General features: G+C 36.5%; 1 non-coding gene across 1 annotated transcript; it reads left to right on the top strand.

Moving 5' to 3' along the window:
- The first annotated feature begins 1,847 nt into the window (after positions 1-1,847).
- TRNAP-UGG lies at positions 1,848-1,917 on the top strand. The gene has a single exon. It is a non-coding gene; the product is annotated as a tRNA-Pro (tRNA).
- Positions 1,918-8,285: the final 6,368 nt, after the last annotated feature.

The raw sequence follows: 8,285 nt of genomic DNA, 5'->3' as shown, positions 1-8,285 counted from the left end.
TTGCTTTCTATCCTCTAATATTTTTGTGAGTAAATTAGCCACAAGTAAGGAAAATGAGATCCAAACATTGCATAAAGAGAGGAATGAGACAATTGAGAAACAAAATTTCAATGTTGCTTCAAGAATTAACAAAGGACGGAATGAAATCATTTTTCTACCCGGTAACTGGGTTTGGATACATTTTCGCAAGGAGTGATTCTCATCTCAAAGGAAGACAAAGTTACATCCAAGAGGGGATGACCCTTATCAAGTCCTTTAAAGAATTAATAACAATGCATATGAAATGATCTTCCATGAGAATTTCAGCACATCCTACTTTCAATGTTGCTGACTCGAGTCCTATTGATGTAGGTGATGATTTTCTGATTCGAGGACGAATTCTTTTGAAGAGGAGGAAGATGATAAGGATCACGGTGTTCCAAATGTTCCAACTAGACCTATTACACGATCCAAGGCTAAAAAGATTCAACAAGCATTCATTTTTCATCTACAAAATTTGATAGGCTCAGTTCAACTATTATTTCATGTGTTATAAGCTTATTAGATTGAGGAAGGATCATTTGGAGCTTCAGAAGTGAATATTTACACGGTTGAAGGAGCAGATGAAGTTGCAAGCATCATTACATGAGTTGTTAGAAAACTTTATTTATTTTTAATTTCATAAAGTTTGTAATGGTAGAATTATAAAATTGACTTCATCTTTTGTGGAGATTCAAGGGGATCGAGATTAAATCCCAGCCACTAACTTCTTTTGTGGGGAGACTATAAATACCCACAAATTATTATGTAAAAACTTCAAAATCTGAGCATCGTATATGCCATTTATAAGTTTCATGTCATTCTTGTGGTAGAATTGCATGTGAGCCATATAGTAAGCTTTGATATTGTGTGGTGGAGTGAAATTCTCAACTTTCTACTTATTTATGGGATTTATTTTCTCCATATTCATTGTAATATATCTTGATACAAACAAGTTTATGTTTCTAGGGAATGTATTAAGCACATGAATTTATTAATTACGGTGAACTTTTGTATAAAACGAAGTAAATACAAACGGAGTAACATGAGATAGAAGTAAACATAGTAATATAAAGAAACTACGTAAACTTAAAAAAAGTTAATCCCATTTTACAATATAAATATTGTTCAATTGTAGCCAAGAAGTAGTTTTGAAAACTGACCACTCCATATCCATCTATGTTTGGAAAACTAAAATAAAGAAAAAAAAAATAAAAATATTTTTCAAAAACTTAGTTTGGAGTGAAATTTTGCTTAAAATTCAAATGTTTTTTTTTAATTACATTAAATACATAATTTTGAAAAAAAACAAAATAATTATCAAAGGGGCCTAATTTTTAACATATCTATCCTAAAGGAATGCATGGACTCTAGTGGCAATGCTGCTTCAACTGTGTGATAGATCATGTGAAGTTAACATGACAATAATAATAAGTTCTAAAGCACAAAAATATGTTGGTAAATTTCATATATTGAGGTGCGGAAAACATATACACACGGGAAACTAAAAATAATAGATCCACTATAAGGGCATTTAGTTTAGTGGTATGATTTTTTCTTTTTTTACAAATTAGGTGGAATGAACAAATAAAAATAATAAGTTTAAAATTACCCAACAAAATATTAATTTTCAAATGGAATGGAGACATAAGACTTTTTTCTTCTCTCTACAGTAATTGTCGCAAACCCTATGTAAATAATTTAACAGCGGTCTAGATTTAAAAGATATAATAATAATGATTATTGCTCATGGATTTCATTAACAAAGAAAATAAATTAAATAATGATGATACATTCCATAAAAAACTTAATATATAGCCCATAATAAGGGCATTTGGTCTAGTGGTATGATTCTTGCTTTGGGTGCAAGAGGTCTTGAGTTCGATACTCGAAATGCCGCCACTTCTCCAAAGAAAAAAAACACTAAAATAATCTTCAATGAGGCCTAACCCAAAGGAATTCGTGGTTATATAAATTTCATCTATTTGAGGCACACTAGCAACTAAGAATTATAGATCTGCTACAAAAAGTTTCAGAGAGCCATAGGTTCGAACCGAACTGCGGAAAAAGCAATTCCACGAGTGTGACTTAAATAATATCCTTTCTTTGTGGTATCAGTCATGATATTTGAATAGACTTCTTCGACATCAATGTGCTCCAATGAAAGAGATCATACCCTTTCCTGAACCTGAACCGAGCACAAAACGTTGAGGTAGAAAGTCGAAAGCGAGCTCTTTTCGCATATATGCAATCTCAAAGCCCAATTAGCTCACGGACTGTCTCCTCAACCCTGGCGAGTATGAGTGCTTGGTAAGAGAGAGTGTCGAATGAGAAAGACATTCGATTATGGCAACATTCGCAACTACCAAAGTGCACTAAACCTAGTAGAGATCTTCGACCTAACGATAATGGTACTTCAAGCCCATTTAATCAATCCACTTTGTACCTTATTGTTGACCGAATAGGATACACACCAGGCCTAAATTCTCTCTCAGTCACCCGGAGATGAAAGGAAGATCAGATCTGAAGTTCACGAATCGAAGAGAAAGTGGATCTGAGTTTTACACGCTTTCATTTTCAAAAGTTTCGCTTGCCTATCTCTCAGCCGTGTATAGAGAATTCCTTGATCATTTCCTTGGCGGATAACACAAATGAAATCGATTCCCTGACCGCCCATCTTATGAGTCCATTCTTGTCTTGTTGGTTAGTTGTACTATTCTATGCCTCTCTTGATTGATTGAAAAATGTTCGGGAGCTGGGAGGGCCTATCGTGAGGGAACTTTCCTTTTCACGGTAGGCAAAGGTAAAGCGGGAGCTGCATATATCCACGATGATCAAGGTAGAGCGACTCCTTCTTTAAAAGAGGTTGGGTTTATCGAAATTGTTAAATCGCTTTCGTTAAAGAAAAAATAGGAGCCCTTTGTTTGGCTGATGTCGATTTGTATGGCAATGTGGACTTGACTCAGGATGAGGATTCCACTTTTCATACTCCTGCTATGAGCTGAAAGAGTTGGTAAGCTATCTCGCTTAACAAAAAGAAAAAGCACATACGGGTTGACCTCATTACAAGGTATGGGGGCTAGCCAAAGAAGGTCAGTCGAACTAGGTTAGAACCCTTGATCCGGTTCAGCTAGGTTTTTCCATGTGAGAATGTATGCGTATCGATATCCTCTTTTTGTTTATACGTTTGGAGAAACCTGCTAAGCCCGCCTTTCTTACCAAGTGTGATTCAATCTTTCAGCTCAAACTTTCCTCTCGTCCGACGGAAAAGGTAGGAGTACGACTACCTTTTCCTTTTCTTGCCAGAGCCAAGGGATCATTCAGTTTCTACCAAAAAGTTCGCTATCTATTAGTTGCCTAATCGAATGTATTTCTCATTTCATGTTAGATCCTCTAAGAGCTTCCTAGTCTGTAGTAGACGAAACCTTGGACTTCTATTTGACTTATAGCATTGCCTGGTGAGCTCGCCGTTGAGGGTTGGCCTTACAGGAGATCGAGCAGCCTTTCTTTCCTTGCCTGGTATGCTTTCCCTCTTATCGTGTAACTAGCCAACTAGCCAAAGATAGAGGGAGAGGGATCATGTCAATCAATTTGTATGTGCATTTTGTCCGTCCTGTACTTGCCTGCTTAGCTTTCTTAGCCAACATCTTCGATTTCCCCCGAACCAAGAGGTTCGCTTATCCATACTCAACAGTCACACTTTTAGCAGAAAGACTGATTTTTTTCATAAAAACGATTCATAGATCAAGAAAGAATGAAGCTGCTTACAGGGACAGTTATGCGATACATCTTTTCATACTCGCATTTTCTTTAACTTTGCTATCAACCTAGCCATTCTCTTTTGCTGCTTTAAGGGGTCTCCCCACTGTAGATTACTCGGATTGGTTCTCACGTCCCTATGCCAAAAAGTATGGGCGAGTTTGATTTGAGTGTTCATCGATTGGGTGGATCCATATGCTCGGGGGGGGTGAGACGAGGTGTAGCGCATCTGTTTTGGGTATGTTGTTCGCTAAAGGTTTTAGGAAAGGGATACAAATTTTCTACATAGGTCATCTGTGCTCACAATCCTTCCGTGGCCCAACCCTTATTCGGAGTCCGCATCCAACCATTTCTTTTTCAACCTACACGTACGCTCCAAGCCAAACTCACGTAACTAGTCAGAAGCACGTAACTAGTCAGAAGATGTAGCCCACAACTGAACGGAAGACAAGTGTCACAATCGCACTCTTGCAGTAGTGAGACACTTATTATGTGACATTTGTTCTAATCCAATGAACAAGTCAACCATGCAAAATTTAGACTGAAGAAACAATAACAGTGTATGCTCGAATCACGTCTAGAAGAAATATTTTAGAAAACGTGAGCGAGGAAATACGTTAAAAACAATTTCAAATAGAGCAATGTTATAAGCTAAAAGTGAACAAACAACAACTGGTCACGTTCTCCTATAGTACATTTTGGTACATTTTAGTTATGATGGGTGTAGATATGATTTTGATGACTAATTATACACCCCGTATTGGCACAACAATAATAGTAAAGGCCTATCTAAGACGAATGCAAGTAAAAGGGGTTTGGAATGAGCATGCTACCATAAACCACAAATCATTTACAAGAATAGCTGAGTCATCTAACACGCAGCCACATGCAACACGCTTTGGCCAATCATGATCGCGACATCTGCCCTTACACAATTTGTCAATATCTCTATCAACCGGCTCTTCATAAACTCAACGTTGTAGGATGAGACTGACTTTAGGTCTCGCGATGCGCTTCTAGTCGATCTCAGTATTGAGGAGTCTTTTCCAACCTACTAGAAGCTGTTGAAAATCACTTCTCGGTTTGTTAACTCTTCAACTCTTCTCTATTGGTGTCTTTCCTACTTTCTTTGCTTGAAACATTTTCTTCTTTGCATGACGTCATACCACCTGCTTCTACTTGTTGTTTTCTTTGTCGGAATAATAATGTTTCAAGTTACTGACGTGGACAACAAGGTTAGTCTGTATCCATAGGAGCAATTGGATCCTATATGATGTCTTCCTAATCTTGTGTATAACTTCGACTAGTCCATAGAATTTTCGCACCAGTCTTTGGTTCTTGTTGCTTTGAACTCAATGTTGATCTGACCTTAACTTATTATAATTCTCTATTTGCTTTGAAATTATTGTTGTCGACCCTTCTCTTCATTCGTATGGATGGTATTTTTGCGTGAACATGTGTTGCTTTAGTGGTTTGTTTTTGTCTCCCTTCTTTAGTAGAGGTGTTGGCTTGGTGTCTTTTTCAAGCATTTGAGTGATCACTAACAAGAGCTTTTGGAGGTCAAATAAACCCGACTGTGAACATGCCATTTTGCTATTTGTAGAATTAAACTAGCTCAGGCTGAGCCGCATGACATCTGTTTGTGGCAGGTGGCATAAAACTAATCTTGTGATTTATCTCTCTTGGTAAAGTTAAACCCAATATTTGACCTTCTTGTTTTGGGTCGTGGTGTTCATGTAGTGGAAATAAAGTTTTTGTTGAGGTTCGCACACTTGCACTTTCCCTTTTCAAATACAACAATGGCAGCAAGGGTAGATTCATCATGGCTAAGATTCTTTCTCAACTATACTATCGTCATCATTTTCACCCCTCTTGGTTGATGGATGTTTGTCTGAATGATCATTGGGTTAGACTCCGTTACTACTAGGCATTTTCTAGGTGCATGTAAATGACTTTGTGTTCTAGCAGAATGTCAATCCCTGACTATTTGGGCTCTAGAATGTTGGATATGAAGGCTAACTATATAGTAGGCGTTTACATATTGTGAAGCTATATATAATAAACTGAAATCATATATATACCCATTAGCCAATTAGTCGGTGCTTCCTAAATGTACATTTCTCATTCTCCATATCCTCTATTTGCAACCCTGAAGTCATTAATACAAAACCATTAGAATATTTCTTCTTACATTTTCTCTATCATGTTTTTTGTGTTCATTTAGATCAAGTGTGTGCGATGTTGTCTCATCCTAATAACTAGTATCAGAGCGAGGAGAGATTCACCACGACCTGTGAAGATGGAAAGTTCAAGAATTGAAAAGTTTGATGGATTTGATAACAATTTCTAGAAGATGCAGATTGAAGATTATCTGTACGAGAAAGATATTCAGGAACCCCTTTTGGGGGTGAAGCCAGATACCATGACCACGGAGGAGTGGAAGCTCAAGAATTGTCTTGCTGTAGGGTTAATGTTGTTGACGTTGTCCAGAAACATGACGTTCAACATCATCAAAGAGAAGACGACATCGGGCCTATTGAAGGTGTTGTCAAATATGTACGAAAATATGTCGGCTATGAACAAGGTGTATTTGATGCAGAGGTTGTTCAATCTACAAATGTTGATTGGTTGCAGATCAATATAAATTAGTTCAACATGATTGTAAGTCAATTGAGTTGGGTGGAAATTATGTTAAAAAATAAGATTAAAGCATTGATTTTGATGTCATCTTTACTCGAGTCGTGGTATACTGTTGTTGCTGCAATCAATAGTTCACGAGGATCTATTAAACTGAAATTTAGTGAAATTTGAGATGTCAGCGAAAGCCCAAACAGGAAATTGGAGATTCATTAGGCAATGCTCTCATTGTTGATCGAAGGGGAAGAAGTAAATCAAAGAGCCCAAACAAACATGGGCGATCAAAATTAAGAAACCGTGAAAAATCTCCAAACAAACAAAACGTAAAGTGTTGAAATTGTGAAGAAAAATAACACTTTCGGACAGATCGTACAAAATTAATGAAAAGAAAAATCACAAATTTGAAGATAACGATAATTCCATATAATCAGCAGAAGATACTGAGAATGCTTTAATCCTTAGCGTGAACAGCCCAATTGAATTTTGAATTTTAGATTCAGTTGCATCGTTTCATTCGAATCCAAGTAAGGAATTGTTTCAAAATTTCAAATACGGAAATGTTAGGAAGGTGTATATTGCCGACAACAAAACGTTGGAGATTGAAGGGAATAGAGATGTCTACATATAAACTCTAACTGGAAATGAGTGTGTGGATATTATAGGATGTCAGATATATTCCTGATCTCAAGAAGAATCTAATCTCTATTGGTCAGTTGGATAGCACTGGTTATGCAGCCGAGTTTGGAAAGAGTTTTGGGAATATTGTGAAGGGTGTCATGGTGGTAGCATGACCTAAAATCTGGAACCCTATACACCAATGTAGAGTGTATAGACATGGTTGCTGTTGCTAAGAGTGCTTTCAATTCAAGTAACAGAAACAACAACCATGTTTATGCACCCTACAGTAGTGTCAATAGACTTGAACATATGGGCATCAAAGAAATGAAGATGATGGGTGCAAATGGAGTTTTAGAAGACCTAAAATCTATTGATATGGGTGTTTGTGAGAGCTACGTTATGGAAAAATATAAACGAGTTAGCTTCACAAAAATTGCTAGAGAACCAAAGAAAGTGCGATTGGAAATGGTCCATACAAACGTTTGGGAACCATCTCCAGTTTCTTCATTTCTAGTACCGAAATTTCATGGATTAGATGTCTCGCACTCTGCAACGAAAACTCTCTGTTTTCCTAAGGCTAGTCATATATCTCATGACCACTCTTTTCCTCCTCACCATATCTAGACACTATAACATTGATCCATTATGGTCTTATATAGTTAACGTTCACACTTTAATGTCCAAAGATATTTTATAACTACCACGAAAATCAAAACATACAATAAATTCATACAAGTTTTACAACATATCATATACTACAAAATAGGGTTAGACTGCATACTTGGTCGCGGAGAGACGTGTCATCGAGGTGAGTCATAGAGATATACGACTCTTTATCTTAAGAAAAAAATCTATATAATTTAAAATCCGGCTGCTCAGATACCAATCTGTCACAACCAAAATTTCAAGGGTTCAAAACTCAAATAGAAACTAAAATTGAAAGTTAAAACAAATAAAAATAAGAGTAAAATAATATAAAATAATGCTGTAAAATTAAAATAAGATTGAGAAAACAACACCACATTAAATATAAAATAAAATTAAATTATAAGACGGTGTTGTTCAAATTTATCCAAACAAAAAAAAAGTGTTTGGGATAGAATTACAAAAAAAAAAAAAGTACAAAAAAATTCAAACACAAAGACAAACTAACGCTACCTAACAACCCCATCTGTGAGTGTACAATCTTTGAAGGCTTCCTCATACGAACCCATCCAAAATAATCACACCTGTGACCGCATCTCCTGACTTTA

Source organism: Cucurbita maxima, unplaced genomic scaffold (assembly GCF_002738345.1).
Source record: "Cucurbita maxima cultivar Rimu unplaced genomic scaffold, Cmax_1.0 Cma_Scf00042, whole genome shotgun sequence".
In the NCBI taxonomy this organism is placed as follows: domain Eukaryota; kingdom Viridiplantae; phylum Streptophyta; class Magnoliopsida; order Cucurbitales; family Cucurbitaceae; genus Cucurbita; species Cucurbita maxima.
The sequence above is the reverse complement of the archived record's forward strand: the minus strand, read 5'-3'. Positions and strand labels throughout refer to the sequence as shown.